Genomic DNA, 17,132 nt, shown 5'->3' on the forward strand with positions numbered 1-17,132 from the left:
GGATTTGGTAGGCTACGCATTTAGCAGGGCGCAAGTAACTCCGAAGTAGCCTTTAGAGAAGTATTCAGGAGGGAGGGGACTATGTCAATGTCAGTAACACAACCTTGGTTAACTGAAATGTTTTGCTAGTCCCATTTCTTGATAATTTGTTGCCAGTACCACTATTAAAGCATGTTATTTACAGTTTGTTCAACGTGTTTGTTCTCCTTTGTCCATACGAACGAACAGTGATTCCTACACTAATAATTCAGTCGCAATAAAATGTAAAAAAATGAACCTAAAGTGTAAATTATATTTAAAAACATATTTTATCAGTCAATGTAATTTGCCAATCTTATCCATGACTGATGTAACCATTTTAAGAAACAATTTTTCTATATGTCAGTCAGAGGCAAACACGCTTTAGGTTTGTGTAAGCAGTAAAAATGTTCATCAAATTGGCCATAGCCTACAGGAATTTATTTAAGGCACTACGATCAGATGACCGCTAGACTGCTTAAGTCTTACCATAGTCTAAGCAAAGACGATATATCACAGTTATTAACTGAATTAATATGCAACTGTAAATAAACAAACAACAATACAACAACAATTATAATAACAATCATCATCATCTTCGTCATCATCACCACTACCATTATCTGTTGCTATGACTTAAAAATGTGATGTAGCCTACTGATAGTAACATCACTTTTATAATACAATAGTAAGTTTTTTAACTGTCTTTGAACATACTTATATGAACGTGTTTAACACCTGAATTAGAATCCACAGGTAGTTTCCATTCATAATTAAAAGTAGCAATACTTTTAGTCTCTGTTATCTCACAAAACTTCATGGTCTAAGTAAGCTCTGTAGTCTACCTAGTCTATCCTCCCAGGTACCACTCTTCAAGTGACGGAAAGGGGAAAGGATTCAAATTGCAACGACTGAGATTATAAGGTAAAATAAGATACAGACACCTTTTTTACTGATTTTCATGTTTTGTCGTCTGGAATCGACGGTCTTTAATTTGCTTTAATAAACTGAATTGCCTTTGCTCTTCACTTACACTTCAGATAATTTACGGAAGTTGAAAGCTAAAAATGGAAAAGAGGTTTTCAAAATAGTGTTTACATGATTGACTCGCTGGAGCTGATATAATGTTGACACACTTTACGCTATGTAGGTTGCGTGTTCTATCATAGAAGTGAAATATAATTGCAATGCGTGGTTTAACCTACTTTACAATGAAATGTAAAGCCTGGTAGGGTCTAATAAATCTATAGCCTACTTTCAGGTGTTGCCTCTTAAGTCACTGGTAATGAGCAAAATGGCACTGACGGTGGGAAAACGAAGTGACATAACCTTTGTTACAACACCAATAATAGTAATAATAATAATAATAATTATTATTATTATTATTATTATTATTATTATTATTATTATTATTGTTATTATGTGTATTTGAAATGAAGTTGGAACTATTAAGCTACACTGAATTCGTCGCATGGGGTGGGCTATGCTTCCCGCTTCACTCAGCGCAACATTTTTCAAATGAATTATTCTTAAAGAAAAAGATGTATGTGTTTATGTTGTATAACAGCATCATTGAAATTGTGGATTACGATTGAAAGGCAGCTCTGTGAATGTTGGTAAGGCAGAATAAACATTGAGACGTGATTGTAGTGATGGGAATCGTTGCCAGACACAAAATGAACCTGCTGGTTCAAGTGCATTCGAATCTTGCAGTGTAACCTACTTTGTCTTAATGTAAAAGATGGCGTGCTTATAATAACTCAACGGCTCCTTAAACACAGATGTTTTCATCTTGAAGAAGAGGTTATAATTCTGGCAAAATAAAAAGAGTGAAGTTACTAATACCGTATAGCTTTTTAAACAAGAATAGGACTTACAGATATTTTCGATGGGAAAAATTGAACGCAGGTGTTCAACAATTTAAATGACATTTTGACAGTTCTTGACAGTTGTTTACAACGAATAACATGTTTGGTGTTACTCAATTACAATTCCATATCAAGAGAAAGAGAATTAGTGAAGAGGTTATTAGCGTCCGTTCGTTTGACAATTTCATAATCTAGTCTTGGTTTCTGAACGAATCAATGTGTTTCCAAAAACGAATGTCAGAGATGAAATGTTGGATATACATTGGTGAAACCTTTACAGCAGCATCTTAGATATACCTCGTTCATAATATCATGGTGAAACGTGATCAGTTGTAATGAGTGGGTGCCGACAGACCAGGAGTTTTCAAAAAAAAAGGGGAAAAAGGACACAAAGAAACCATCAAATAGTTTTGTATTCTTTAAATAACTTTGAATAATTCGTTGAGAATATAAATTATAAATATTATATTTGCATAATCAATTTGCATAACTCAGAATGAATACTGTGTTAAAAAGGTGGCCGCTACATTCAATACTAATAAGATATTATGAGTATGGCTTTTGCTGAATAAACAAATGCATTATTTCCAGGTAAGAAAGCAGAGCATTGTAACCAGACAGAATGTATGGTAATTATGACGTGCGGGTAAAAACATGATCATAATGGGCTATATCATTACTCTGAATCAAGTACACGGTAAAATGATCAGAGTTCAATTAAATCTAACAGCGTTTATATGCGTCTAAGAGGGATCAAATGCACTCTGTCAGAGTTGATTTAACACAACATTTTACTGTGCATATGAAGGCCAAGGAATTATCCGTTGTGTATGGTTTAGGCCAAATTGACCCGTTTAAAAACTTTTAGTAAAAGAGAAATGGCATGTTTGAGGGACGTTCGTCATCTGCTTTATGCCTTTTATATGGTTTCTATAAACACGATTAAGATGAAAGATAATTGAGAATGTGAGTTCAAATCAATAAATATCAATAATCTAGGCTACTGCATGGAAATTTTAAATAAAAAAATTCACAGATAAACATTATTTATGCCGCTCATGCCTTTATATTGTTTATAATTGAGATGAAGATAATCTATACTATTTTTGCATAAATTTTATTTCTTGATTAATTTTGAAATCCCAATAATATCCTGAGCATATTTGACCCAGGTTAACAGTCTCACAAGTGCTAATAAGTTAATAGAACACAAAGAAAACACCAATCGTTTTGGAAACAGTGCAGTTATGAAATGTAACTGATGTCTGTTGCTTTTCTAGTTTTTTGTTTATTTTTTGTTTTGGGGGCCCGAGATTAAGATGGACCCTGTGATGCAAATGTTCTTTGTTAAAAACTCCAAGATGCAGTAGAAAAAGCCTGAATTTTACCTGGCGATAAAGAGAGGTTCAGACCAATGATATGGAGCGGTGAATTACCAGCCCACATCGTACTGTAGTGATAAGGCTGAAAAGTTCAAAAAATGACAGGCAGGGTTCACTCTATCTAAATGTGAGTGGAGTTGGAGGCAGGTCTTCATTTTTAATACCCTTTCTTGGTCGAGACGAAGGGCAGGATTAATTCAAATCTTCAATCCACCTTACAATCAAAAGCAACCTTTTAGACTCAAAACTATCCACCCTGACATCCTGCTTTTGTCATCAAGATACACAGATGAAAAAGATGGGCGCCAAGGAATGTGTTTCTTTAGCGCTTTTAAGATGGTATCCAGTGTCCAGTGTTACAGTACTGTTTACGGATGTCCCAAAACGTGGAAGAGGAAAAGATGCAATCTTTCACAAATAGGAAATTGTTTTTCAGAACAGAGGGATGTTTACTGTTAGTGCTTTGCTCTGTTTTAATCGCGAAATCTCGGAATCTCTGGCATCTTTTATTTTACAGAATGATTCAAGTGGAACAAACAGCAAGCTATTAAATCATCAGACCCAAGGATTGTTGCGCATTTAGTGAAAGATTAAAGGTTTGGCCTTGAGATGATGTACCTGATCAGCTCTTGCCCATTCTTTGACCTTTCTGCCCACAGCATAACCCTGCAGAAAGAAAAGTCACACTTCCTGTTTGGCACTATATGAAGGTGAAATGCTTGTCTTATGAAATATTTATATGTGAGAAAGAGCAAATGGTTTGGAGGCACAGTGAGAGACAGAAATGCTAATCAAACACAGCTTTATTATTTTTAATATTTGCTAAAAGCAAATCCATTTTCCACCCAGATTACTCATACATTCTGGGTATCAAAAGTGGGCGTTGTCTTTGTGCATTTAGGATTACATTATGCAAGGTGTTATACATGCCATTGATTTCATATCTTTTCATACTGCATTTTGAATAATAAAACATCAGAGTTCTCAGCACCCTTTGCAAATGAATAATGTGCCAGATTGAAAGGTCATCACCACACACACAATAATAATTCAGAGTGTACACTGTTTTCAATAATGGAAAACCAGGTTATTAAACGTTGCAAATAAAAGGCTGAGCCCTTCTCTTACCTACTGTTGCCTTTAACAAGAATTAGGATTAATCATTTGTGTTTACAGAAAGCATTAGATTAAAACAATATTGTCTGTAACCACTTTCAATCCATAGTTGTATCAATTTGACTAATACATTGTGTGACCGGAATGTCGAGAAAAAGTACACATTGCTTTACACTTTACGCCTTAAATGTATTAATGGCAATTTTATTGAATATTGAATTGAGATGGCAGGTATGCCATCCATGAAGTTATGCCCCATACCTGCACAGCACAAAGAGTCTGGCACTTTTTAGGGTTTCCTACAAAAAATAACCACAATGACCATAGACTCTCAGCCCCATTACATTGAGATCTGTACATTCTGACCTCATGTAAACGCACAAAATTCAGAAATAACTTCAGGGCACCATAATGTTTGGGACATATTAATGTTATGTGAAACATATGAAAGTAGTCATGTTCAGTGCTTTTTGGTATATCCTTTGCATGCAATGACTGCCTTAATTCTGTAACCCACAGGCATCATTATGTGCTGAATATTTTCTCTGGTGATGCTTTGCCAGGCATGTACTGAAGCTCTTGTTTTAACTTTTATCTTCAGCATAAGAAACGCATGTTCAGTTGGATTCAGATCGAGTGAATGACTCAGCCAATCAAGAATATTCCGGATTTGGGCTTTGAAGAACTCCTTTGTTGCTTCAGCAGTATGTTCGGGATCATTGTCTTGCTGTAGGATGACGTGCTGTCCAATATAGTTTGGATGAATATGTTTGAACTACAAAAAATATGTACACTTTGAAATTAATTCTGCTGCTGCCATCAGCAGTCACATCATCAATGTATAACAAGTGAGATACCTGTGGCAACATGGCCAAACCATAAAACCCCCCACCATAACTCTTAACTTTTGATTGGGTGGGCAAGACGCACGTTTGGGTGGGCTGAGCCCACCCCTGCCCATGGCCACCGCCGGCCGTGCTACAAACTGAGAGCTCTCTTATACCTGCATGGCAGCAACTGAACACACCTGACATATCATAAACACCTGTTTAGTCAAATGCCCCAAACATTATGGTGCCCTGAATTGGGGGACTATGTAGAAAAAGTGCATTTTTGAAACCAAAATGTATACAAAATACCCTTATAAATAAAAACCGAGAATGTACACTTTAACCACATGTGAATTGTTAGATTACAAATTTAATGAATTCACCTTTAGCAAAGTGGCTTAGGCACACCTCAGGCAAACTGCAATTTTGCGCTACTCTCTTCCACACTCACATGCGACTGCTGACAACAGTGTAACAGCAAGGATCCTGCAAGGTTTAAACTTGGCTCTCCAGGGGGAGAGACAACCACTGCACTAAAGATGACTTCACAGTTAGGTGGCGTCAGGAGCTTATAGCTACAGTTTTTTGTACTAAGGAGCATTGCTGTATTTTAGATTAAAGCAAAGATCGATTGCTGTAATATTTCAGTAGCCCTAAAAAATTAACACAATAGCTATAGTAAATTATACCATAATATGCTGTATACAGCACCCACAGCTAAGGGCTGTTTGTAATACAGTAATATTTCTGTTAAAACAAGTAAAAAGTGTTGTCACTTTACAGGCTGATACCCCAGGGTCACTTATAAAACAGGCATAAAACAATGAATCGTCTTGGTTTTAATGCAAAATGCATTTGCTCACAGTACTATAACCATGTTGGTTCCAACATTGTCTGGCATTGCCAGTGTGTCTGACTGAGTATTCAAAAATGTTAGAACAGTTTCTTTATTGCCCAGCTTTGTTTTGTTTGTCACTTCAGTTCAATTGCACATGTAGTCTTTACAGTCAAAGGACATGTAGCAGACCTCGGTTTCGATTTCTCAGTGGTGAGAAAGTAAGAATAATCACTGCGACAAAACATAATGAAAATGAGCAGATTTTTATTTAAAGAGAGTGTAATTCAGTAAGTTGTCTGTCTTGCAAGTTAAAGCCTAATTGCAAAACTACTTGTTTGACATATTCCATAAAATGCAACCTAACACACTGGAGGTTGGTTAGCCCAGTCCTCAAAAGATAAATACATTTAAAATCTTCAAAAATTATGAATGATGAGGATCAAGGAGAGTTAATCAAACAGTAAAAGCTTCAGTATTTTATCTGAATACACTCATATGAACAAAGTAATCTATTTAGAAAGTTTTAATGACCTGAGCAGTTTATTCTGATGCAATGTAAAGTCGCTTGTATTTCAGCTTAATAAGCATATCATTTCATGTCAAATGCGATTGTCTAAAGCCTTGGAAGTCAATCCAAGTATTTAGGGAGGAAATAAAAGGATTTAAAAATCTGTGCTGTACATGTTAGTGACACTGAGTCATACCAAAAGTTTGTAGATAAACCAGGATGAAAGAAAGGCAAAACTAACATTCTGACATTTTGAAACTTCAAAACACTACATGACCTATTTTGTACAATGTGTGAAAAAGAATTTCTCCCATGCTTAAAATTATTCTATTTATACAATCTGTAAGTCTCCCCAGGGTGGAATTTGGTGTCTTTGTTCCAATGTGTCTGTTTGAATTAGAGTAGTAAATAACCCCCACATAGAACTCTTAATATGCCACATCTGCTGCATATAGTATAACTAAGGACACATATATTTACTGAATCAAGACATAATTTCTATTCAACCCATTATATCTGATGCCCTATGCAGATTAACCAATCAGAAATTCTCTTTATTTCAAGCAAATCAACCATCCCTATATGTACACAATAAAATGCCCAGTGCTAAATCAACAGTGATAGATTTTACTCTAGTTTAACTGCGTATTCATCAATTTTCTGGAATTCTATTCTATTAGTTAGATATGTCAAAGCATATTATAGTCCACAAAATGTATTCAGACTTCACCAATGAGTTTATTCTTGTTGAATGTGTGCTAAGTCCAGCACAGCTTCAACCAATGTGATAAGGGTATGGCTAACAGCATTGAACTGAACATCAATTCAAGCCCTTTGCTTTAACAGGGGTTACTGCATTTACATTATGTTAAAGGTTAAATATTAATGTTTCCAAGCATTTAAAGGGGTTCATTTGAGAAAAAACAATAAATCAAGCGTATCTTTCAAGGCATATTACTGAAAAAATCAAGTAAATGTACACAATATTAAAAATATTACAAGGCTGATAAAACACACATCTTTCATTTATGTCAATGAACATATGCTAGATAATATTCCATCAGTGCAATGCTCCAGGCTAAAAGAAACAACAATTAACCATCAACCAAACATACTCTCAGAATGAAATGACCTCCAGAACTGAAATTCAGACTCATTTCATGATAATGACATATCTTTCACATTCCAACAGAGGCTAATGTGCGGCGCTAACATTCCTCCGGCCTCGTTCTGTGACCACCGAGCAGAGGAGATGGTTGTATCAAGCCTGGGGCTTATGAGGGCTTCAGGCTGTGAATGACGATTATGAACCAGTTAGCTGGAGCCATATCGCTGCTGCTTTTACCCCACTGCTGCTGCTATAGAACACTGGCATCAGTGCCAAGCCCAAACGGAGAGCTGGCTTTACAGTGTTGTCAGGCAGCAGATAGCACCCACGTCTATCAACAGTGTTGCGCACGGTTTTGTCGTTTCATCCAGGGGGGAGGAAAATCTCACTCATGAAACATACCTGGATAATTTGCCTCAAAGGGACTTCAGTAGCTCCTGTGGGGATAGGAGAGAATGGATACACCCTAACAGTTTTTCACACACACACACGCACACACACACACACACACACACCCCACTCACCACAATACTGTAGTCCTTCACTCCCCTGTAAGGTCTTCCCTTTCCTTGTGGGAGCAACATTGAGGTAGCCTGGTAGGAAAAGAGATAAGATCCTGTCACAGCTCTTTTTGCTGGCACAGACCACTGACACTTTGGGACTTCATGTGTCATTGTCCTTTTGGCAGTTGAGAATGGCCTCTTCACCTTTAACTTTCATTTTGTGACCAGAGACTGTAGCACATGTGCACTAGAGTAGTAAAAAAGGTTGGATTAGGTAGATAAATTACTTGTGGGTATCCTTGAAGTTTGGTTTCATTATGGCCAATCGGATCAGCCACTTTCCTTTCTATTAATATATAATAAAATGCCCAGTGTTAATTCAACTCTAACAGAGTACATATGAGTCCAATAGGGTTTCATCATGTTGGTATTTTCCCATGAGTGCCCATTTCTAACACCTTGAAAAAGCTTCCTCATGCAAAACATGTTAATGTTCAGTTTGTGTATTTTAATCTTGAATGATGAATTATTGTGATTCCTTTGTTTTTATTATAATTTGTACTTTTTTATAGACCGTACTACTTTTTGAGTTTGCCAGACTAGTTAAGCAATGCAATGCATGATCATCAATTATATTTCCTTGATGCACTTATGATTCTCTGCACCCAACAGGTCCATCACACTCAAGCGAACCCATAAGAAACCCAACATAGCAATGCAATTATTCCTTATCAGTATCAAGCTCTGATGCAAACAGGGCGAGCATTAAACCAAAACGAACCATTTCCATGATGCAAAATATAAATGCTATCAGAAAAGGGGTATGTATCTCTACTACTGCTAATTTGAGAAAAGTTGGCTCTCAAGATTCACTCAAAAAGGCTATATATGTATATACAAAGAGGGGAAAATATATGATCATATTGTATTTTTGCAAAAATATTGTTTTCTGGTTGGAACCAGTAGTACACAGTAGATGCACAAAAATTTAACATTTGCACACAGAAAAATCTAACAGTGCTAATTCAACTCTTAACAGATAACATTTGGTCCCATATTTGAGAATTTATAAAGCCGATGCACACACAGTGACAATGAGCCCTGCTCCCTTTTACCCACTGCTATAAAATCCACCCCAGAACCAGTACCAGTACGTAGCTGCTTCACAGCTTAATGCCTATAGCTGCTGTGCTTAAATGCAAGCAGCATTTGTAAGGGGAGTCTTGCCTGTTGAGAGTATTGTGTGTGTGTTTGGGTGGGGGAATATGTACCATGGGAGGTGTGGCTGTGTATGGTCAGCTCTCACTGTCCATCAAAATCACCCACATGAATTTCTCCAGTGTTGATACAGGGTGAGAAAGACAGGGAGAGAAAGGAAGTGGTATGTATAGAATAACATTTGAAAATATCGTAATCTTGAAAAGAAAAGAAATTTGAGGGAATAAAGAATCGAAATTAGAAATAAATATACAGACAGACTACCTTTACATCACTGAATACTGGAGAGCGTGTGGCACATTCTGGAGTGTGATGACACGTCAATTCATGTGATACTGTACTATCACATTTTAGGGAAATTTGTTTGGTTGCCATTTCTATGCCTTAAAAAACACAATACACGATGCATAAAGTGCATAATACATATAAATATAATGCATAAATTTGATATATACAAAAAATGATATAAAAAGTCCACAACACTAATTAAATTTCCATTGTAAAACATTATGGTTGGAAGGCATCACGCTGTGGTGCATGGATGACCCTCAGAGCCTCGGATTGAATCCAGACTACGTCAGTGCCAACTGCGGTTGGTAGCTCCATAGGGCAACGTGCAACTTCTGATTGTGTCTCCCAGGGTATAGGAGGGTTCAGTCAGTTAGGGGTCCGCGTTCATCGCTATCGAGAAACCCCTGCTGGTGGATCAGCTGCATGTAAGAGGTCTTCCTCTAACTCTGCTCCGTGTGAGCTTAGCTGTAGTCTGAGGTGTGAAAAGAAGCAGCTGGAGACACAACGTGTATCGGAGGAGAACCGCAGATATCTACACTTTTCCGAATTGGCAATGGGGGGTCGCGCATGAATGCACTTGCAGACGATGAGACATTGCAAATTGGGCTGGGAATTGGAAATGCTTAGCTCCACATTGGCTGCCAAATTTATTTTTAAAAATGCATTAAAAAGTTTTTTATAAAACATTATGGTTGCTGGAATAAACAAGTTCCCATGTATCTCTGTATTCTGTACTGAGGGAGTCTACCTACTACCCCCGTCTACTTTTATTAGACTCCCAGCCCAGTATATTTATCCCAGTGTGGCAAGGGTTTGTGCCCCACCACGGAACTCTCTATACTGTAATTCCATCACTGTCTGTAACCCTCTCTGACTAAAGTGAAGAAGAGTGGACTACCCACTCTCATTAAAAAAACTCAATTAAATAAAAATACCGAACATCGCATAACACCAACGACAGTAACCAGCACTCGGCAACACTTTTAAAGAAAGGTTAATGGTGAATGGCACTAACATTTCATTTGCTGCCTGTCAGATTTTAAAGCTTTTCTCATTAGTGGGCCTTCATACCTGCCTATCTCAGAGGATCTGATTATTCAGTTGATGCACCAACATAAAAGTCAGCATCGCTCAATCAGCATTTCCATCACACAGCCTCAAGGGGCACTTGCAGGAATTATTGATCACAGGTTTTGATGGAGTACTCCACCTCTAGTGTGGATCAGCATATCCTTGTGACTCTAATGCGATAGAAATCAAGAGGAGAGGAAGCAATAGGGACTCACACTGTAGGAACTGACAACCCGTTTAGCCCTCTGGGTGATGGTATTACACAACTGGCCCAATTCAATAATGTCTGCAATAAAAACTGCAATATCCTGAAACTGATGTTCTCCTACACCGTGAGTCACTTTCGATAGGATGAATGAATGTAATGTAATGTATTTAATTTTGTTTGTGGATGTGTAGCTGGGGATCATTTACCGTAGGGCTGGATAGATTTTGTACCAGAAAACCTTTAATCTGAATAGATCACAAATAGACAGGAAATGATAATTGTGCAGGTAAAATCCTACTTCCAATACCACAGGTAAAAATAGAAATTTGACCTCATTACTTCCCATTACAAACTTATTGTAAGCCATGTAAGCCATCAAAAACGAATAAAGAAAACAATCAGTTTAAATATATCATGCCTAATGATATTTAACACTGAGCCATGTGGGGTTGTGATTAGCACTAACAGTGTGTGTGGGGGTGGGGGGGGGGGGGGGTGTGGGCAGGGCATTCAGCACACTGAGATATCTCAGCCTGGAAACCTTTGAAAACAAACAAACGAAAAACATCAAAGCAACAATCAAAATACGCTGGCATAAAAATGAAGCAGTTTGTAATTGCTCATTTTAAAATCTCACCACTGACGCTTTCATGTGCAGCAAAAGTCTCTACCGTGCGGCGTGACACCCGCATAGCCAGCCACACCAAAGAGCAGCAATGAATTTAAAACAGTCCCTTTCATGGTCCAGTCTCCCATCCGGTGCGACATGCTCGGGTAAAGGCAAGATTAGAGAGACGCCCACAGACAAGTGCCACATTTCAGCCCCTGTGTCCCATCACTGGATACTTCAAATGTTGATCCAAAGACATGAGGCACTCCAACCCCTCGCCCTGCCAAGGGTCAAGTCAGATCGAGAGGTTAATCCATAAATCGCCCTTGTGATCATTATTGCCTCAAGTTGTAATTACAAAGAGCATTAATTAACTTCTTAGCTATCCTGCCAATGGCTAATGCTTCACATGTTCAGTATTAATTATCGGACTAGCAGTCCTAGAGAGGAAGCGACTCTTTTTCACGTAGGACGGTTGTGTAAGCAGCCAATACGGCGCTAAGGGTTTGAGCCAACGCGCATTTCTCCTGGAGTTTCTGGCGGGCGTTGGAACCCCCCGCGTGCTTCTCTCGGGGGTTCCGTTTCATCGCGCGGTCATTGTGCGACTGCGGTCCCTCCCCGCAAAATGCCCGGGCCATTTGCGTGACAATGAGCACGGGATTCCGTTCGGGAAACCTTTCTGGGTGAAAACGTTCTGTCATCCGCCAAACTATAGAAGCGAAGGCGATTCATCTAAATCGCCTTTGTGGCGGGACAACCTATACACTCGCTTTTTTTTCACCCGATCTACTTTTGAAGACTTTTCGCGAATGTGCGAACGGCCTACAAGCACCTTTCTCTCGGGCTGCGGCTGCAGCTGGTCAGGCTCTCGCTGTGCTCTGCCAAGTGCAAGGAATGGGCTTCTTTTATCGTGAATGGAACAAATCTGGGCTAATATGTCTCCCGTAAAGAGTCCCGGTGAGCCACAGTTTCTCATTCTTTGACCATTCCTTACACCCCTCCCAGCTCTTGCACTTGGGATAATTGCAATTTAATTGGGTGACTAAAAATGAAAACTGTGTCCACATCGATTCAAAGGAGCCCATTTATCAGAGCAGGGAGGCTGAACCCCGGTCAGCTCCAGGAAAGCTGTGAGAAACCCGGAGTGAAAAAAAGAAGGGAGAGAAGAGGAGCGAGAGAGGGAAGGAGGCCAGGGAAACTGACAGCAGAGAAAAATGGCTTCGGTAATCTATCGTAAATGCACATTCATCTTGAAGATGCATATCTTTTCTAATGCTGCTGATCAATACAGATCATATTTTTGTATAATACAAGCTACAAACTTTGAGGGAAAAAAATATCTGTATAGCTGCTGCCAATGGCACACACTCAGAATCCATGCCTTGTAGTGAAGACAAAAAAACTATATCCTTTAATTAATTCTGTTGCAAAGTAAGAGTTTTACTTTACTTTTACTTAAATATACCTAATTTTTTCATGTTGAAGTTAAACAAGTTTGGGCCTAAGCGATTGAACTTACATTAAGTCATAAATAAATAAATTATGCATGAATATATACATAAATACACTTCACCAAAAGTGATGTATAGTTCAGATCTCTCTACATTGTACACAAAGGCATGTGTCTAACTGTAGACTGTTTCCCTGTCACAAGCATTCTCAGACTTGGCATTCTCAAGTAATGAACCTTGAGTCACTCTGCTAACCGTACCTCTGCTTTTGTGTGAGCTCTACTCGACTTTAAAAGCCCCATTCAGGGTGTATGAATGCTCTTCATTTTCTCCCAAAGAACTTTGCATTGATAGCGGGAGAAAGGAAGGTGCTTTCAAAAAAGGAAGGAGAGACAATGAGAACAAAGGAAGTAAGCTTTTGGATTCCATTATGGACATAGTACTCCATTCTCCTCAGTTGTTTGTACATTTTCGCCACAATAATGTGGTCCTGCCGAAATATGTTTCCCTTTCTTTCAGCACTCAAATCAAAAATGGACTCGCGTCAGGAACGGAGCGCTGAATACTTTAAAAATGCGGGAGATAATGCTGATGGGTATTCAGTGAGAAGATCAGGGTAACACATACAGGCCGGGTAACAGCTAAATTAATGCTCTTCCAGTTTTGGCTCAGAGGTAGCTGAGAGAAACTCAGCATTGTCAGTTCACAACATATCTACTCATGTCAGTGATTTTGGTAAATATTTAAGATGGACTGACTAGAGTATCTAGGCAGAAGTGCTTTATATTCACAATAGGAGGCCATAGTACTGTGAGCACAATGTACAGGAAGGTGGCAGAGGATAATGCTGGCTTTGAGGTACTGATGGGTGTGTGTGTGTGCGTGCGTATGTGGGTGGGTGGGTTGGTGTGTGAAAGTATTTATGTACGCACACGCACACACGTATCTATGTGTGAGTTTGTATAAAACGATAAAAGAAAGAAAAAGTTTCCCCAATCAGTAACACCCTGATAGGCCCAGGCTTCACCAGCTAGCTGAATATCACAGTGAGCTAAATTCACTGCATAGAGAAATTAGCCATACACCCAAACTTGCACTGAAAAACTCATTAGCAACCATTAAATGAAAACCACCTTGTGTTAAACAGTGTAAACATGCATTCTGTCCAAACTGATATCACAAGACTGGAGTTGCTGCCATGCTAAATTAAGTCATCTGAATGAAATGTATTGTTATGGCTTGCCATAACATTTATGGACAAGGAGAATGAGTCATTTAATTCAGTCTATGTATTGTCTATAACCCTAGTGCTCTGTTTACTTATTAGCACCTGTGAAACTGTTAGTCTGGGTCAGATATACCCAGGACATTATCAGCATTTAAAAACAATACAGAAATTACATTTATGCATAAATCCTCAGTACAGTATATATTATCTCTATTTCAATTCCAAACAATTTTACCAATACAATGGTTGCCATTTACTGCTGCTAGATCACATTTAACAATGAAAGTGTCTTTCATTTTTGTGATAAAGATGTGCTTTATATAAATGCACAATAATAAAGGCATGGGGGCATAATTCCTATTTTTTGGTGAAAATGAAAATAAAGAAACGTTTTCATGCAGTAGATTATTGATATTTATTGTTTTGAACTGACATTCTCAGTTATTTACTTCACCTTATATTCCCTTATAACCAAAAAGACATAAAGAAAATACAGATGATCAACAACAAATAGAAACACAAAACAAGAACTAAATCTACAAGTATTCACGTTTATTCAGGTATAGCCCATCTGACAGAACTGTAAATCTACTGTAAATGGTGACATGTAATTTGTTCAAATAATAGCACAATGATTTAAGTACCATAAACAATACAGGTGTCTGTTTTATGACAAAGGTTTTATGATGCAATAATCAAAAAAAGAAATACTCTCTGGAATTGCTGTTTATGTGACTTAATCTGTGTATCTCCATGATTCAACTTACACGTATTGGAAAATTGCCATGTTGGACATTAAGAATAATGCACAGCATGAAGTGATTTAATGAAGTCAAATTTAATGATCCTGTTGGGTAGTCCTGTCATAGACATTAAGTTGAGTTCCTTATACTTTAAACAAATGACTGCTTCATTTCTAAAAATGAACGGAAAATATTGTCTTTACTGTATATCTTTTGGAAAAGGCCAGCTCAAATAAACTGAATGAATGAATGAATAAATAACTAAATGCGAGTTATGCACACAACTCGTCTCTGGTGACTGTACAGCTGCGTATTGCGGTGAGTCTGCCTATGTGACCAACTGACCCATTCGGTCACTCAGTGTTAATCATTTTTTACACCAAGCAGTGGTGTATCTTTCCAAAGGGAAATTGCTTCAGTCTGGTCAGCGCAGGGATCAGTTTGTGTAATCAGACTGCAAATTGGGTTTGATCACTGTCCAGCTTAATCTACCCCAGAAGCGTTTCAAGGGAAGCCGAGGGTGCCGTTTCGCAGACGGACCCCCAGGGGGGAGGAGACGGGGAATAAACAGCAAATAAATATGAGCGCTGGGAGAGGGATGAGCCTGCCCGACCTGCCGGAGGGGGCGGTTTGGAATTATTCCCGGATTCTTAGGGAAGAAAAGGGACGCCGCTCGCGGTTTGGGCGCAGAAGCCACCGATGTGCTCCCATTAACGGGGACGAGTGTGGCACAGTGGAAGGAACTGCGCTTGTAACCGAAGGTCGCAGGTTCGAATCCGGGTAAGGACACTGCGTGTACCTGAGCAAGGTACTTAACCTGCATTGCTTCAGTATATATCCAGCTGTATAAATGGATACAATGTAAAGTGCTATGTAAAAAGTTGTGTAAGTCGCTCTGGATAAGAGCGTCTGCTAAATGCCTGTAATGTAATGTAATGTAATGTAATGGACGGTCAGAGACGCGCGACGCAGCCCGTTAGCGTCTGTGTGCGGGGGCGCGGGGTGGCGCTGCAGGCGTTGGGGTGCAGAGGCGGGTACATCTGGTCATACCGTCGTCTCTGCCGTGGCATGCGTGCATGTTGGTATTAGTGGCAAAGGGGGTCTTTGCAGATGTAAGCCGGTCTACAGGTTTATCTCAGAATGTGTGTATGTCAGCTACTGACAATGGATGACTGGCAGTTAAGTTTGACGACAGAAGACAGTGTACATCAGTGCGCCCTGGTTTCAGTTCAGTCTGCCGGAGCGCATGCGTCTGTGTGTATCGCGGGATATTGTGTGTGTGTTTCCTGTCTGGGTGGATGTTGTGTGTTTCTTAGTCTTCACTGTGCTTGTGTTTGACTGTGCCGGAATGGATCCGGTGTGTTTCATAGTATTAGTGTACTCATATCCTTGTATGCCTGCACTGATGTTATATTTCAATGTGTCAATGTGCTTTTGTAGGTGTATCTGCATGGACGCAGTGCATTAGTGCGTCAGTCTGTACCATACATCCGAGCGTTTCAAGTGTAAGTTTGCATGGCCGTTGTGTGTTTCAGTGTGTTGAGGTGTTTGTGTCTGTATGGATGTTGTGTGCACTGAGTCTGTGTGTCGGGTGTGGTCTTCTGGCACCTCCATGCTGTTCTCCTGGGACGGCAGGAGCACATGTGTCGACATTAACAATGTGTGCATGGTTCATTTCTTTCAATTACCCACCCAGCAGCAAGCTGCAAACACCGTCATGTGTAGAGAACCTCCCCGTTGTTATATGTCACTTCTGACACATTGGCATTTTGTCTATTATGAATTTCCCTAAGCTCTTTTAGCACATGCCCCATACTAACCAGCCTTGTAAATCTTCATGCACATGTCACATTTTTTAATGGCATGTATCTGCAAACTCTTTTTTGTTCTATGTTCTCTTTTGTTAATTGTAGTGACTTTATTACATGAACATTTTTGCATTGACAGTTTTATACATTCTCTTTATATGTATATCATATCCAGCCCTAGATAAAGATTGACAGAAATATTTGAAAAACAGCTACATTAAATAGAATAATATCCTACAAGATCATATTAATATGCAAGCAAATTCTCCATGGCAAACATCTTGATATAAGCATTATTTATTTAGAAAGAACTACCTGAATGAAACAGTGTGT

At 38.8% G+C, this 17,132-nt stretch overlaps 1 long non-coding RNA gene across 1 annotated transcript in view; it reads right to left on the reverse strand.

Moving 5' to 3' along the window:
• Positions 1-3,745: 3,745 nt before the first annotated feature.
• Positions 3,746-17,132, reverse strand: part of LOC135251016 (uncharacterized) — a 61,064-nt gene continuing 47,677 nt past the window's right edge. The window contains exons 3-4 of the long non-coding RNA XR_010329065.1: positions 8,193-8,261; positions 3,746-8,105 (exon numbers count right to left, since the gene is read on the reverse strand). This is a non-coding gene — a long non-coding RNA (uncharacterized LOC135251016). The remainder of the gene's footprint in view (positions 8,106-8,192; positions 8,262-17,132) is intronic.

The sequence above is a fragment of the Anguilla rostrata genome, chromosome 3 (genome assembly GCF_018555375.3).
Source record: "Anguilla rostrata isolate EN2019 chromosome 3, ASM1855537v3, whole genome shotgun sequence".
Classification (NCBI taxonomy): domain Eukaryota; kingdom Metazoa; phylum Chordata; class Actinopteri; order Anguilliformes; family Anguillidae; genus Anguilla; species Anguilla rostrata.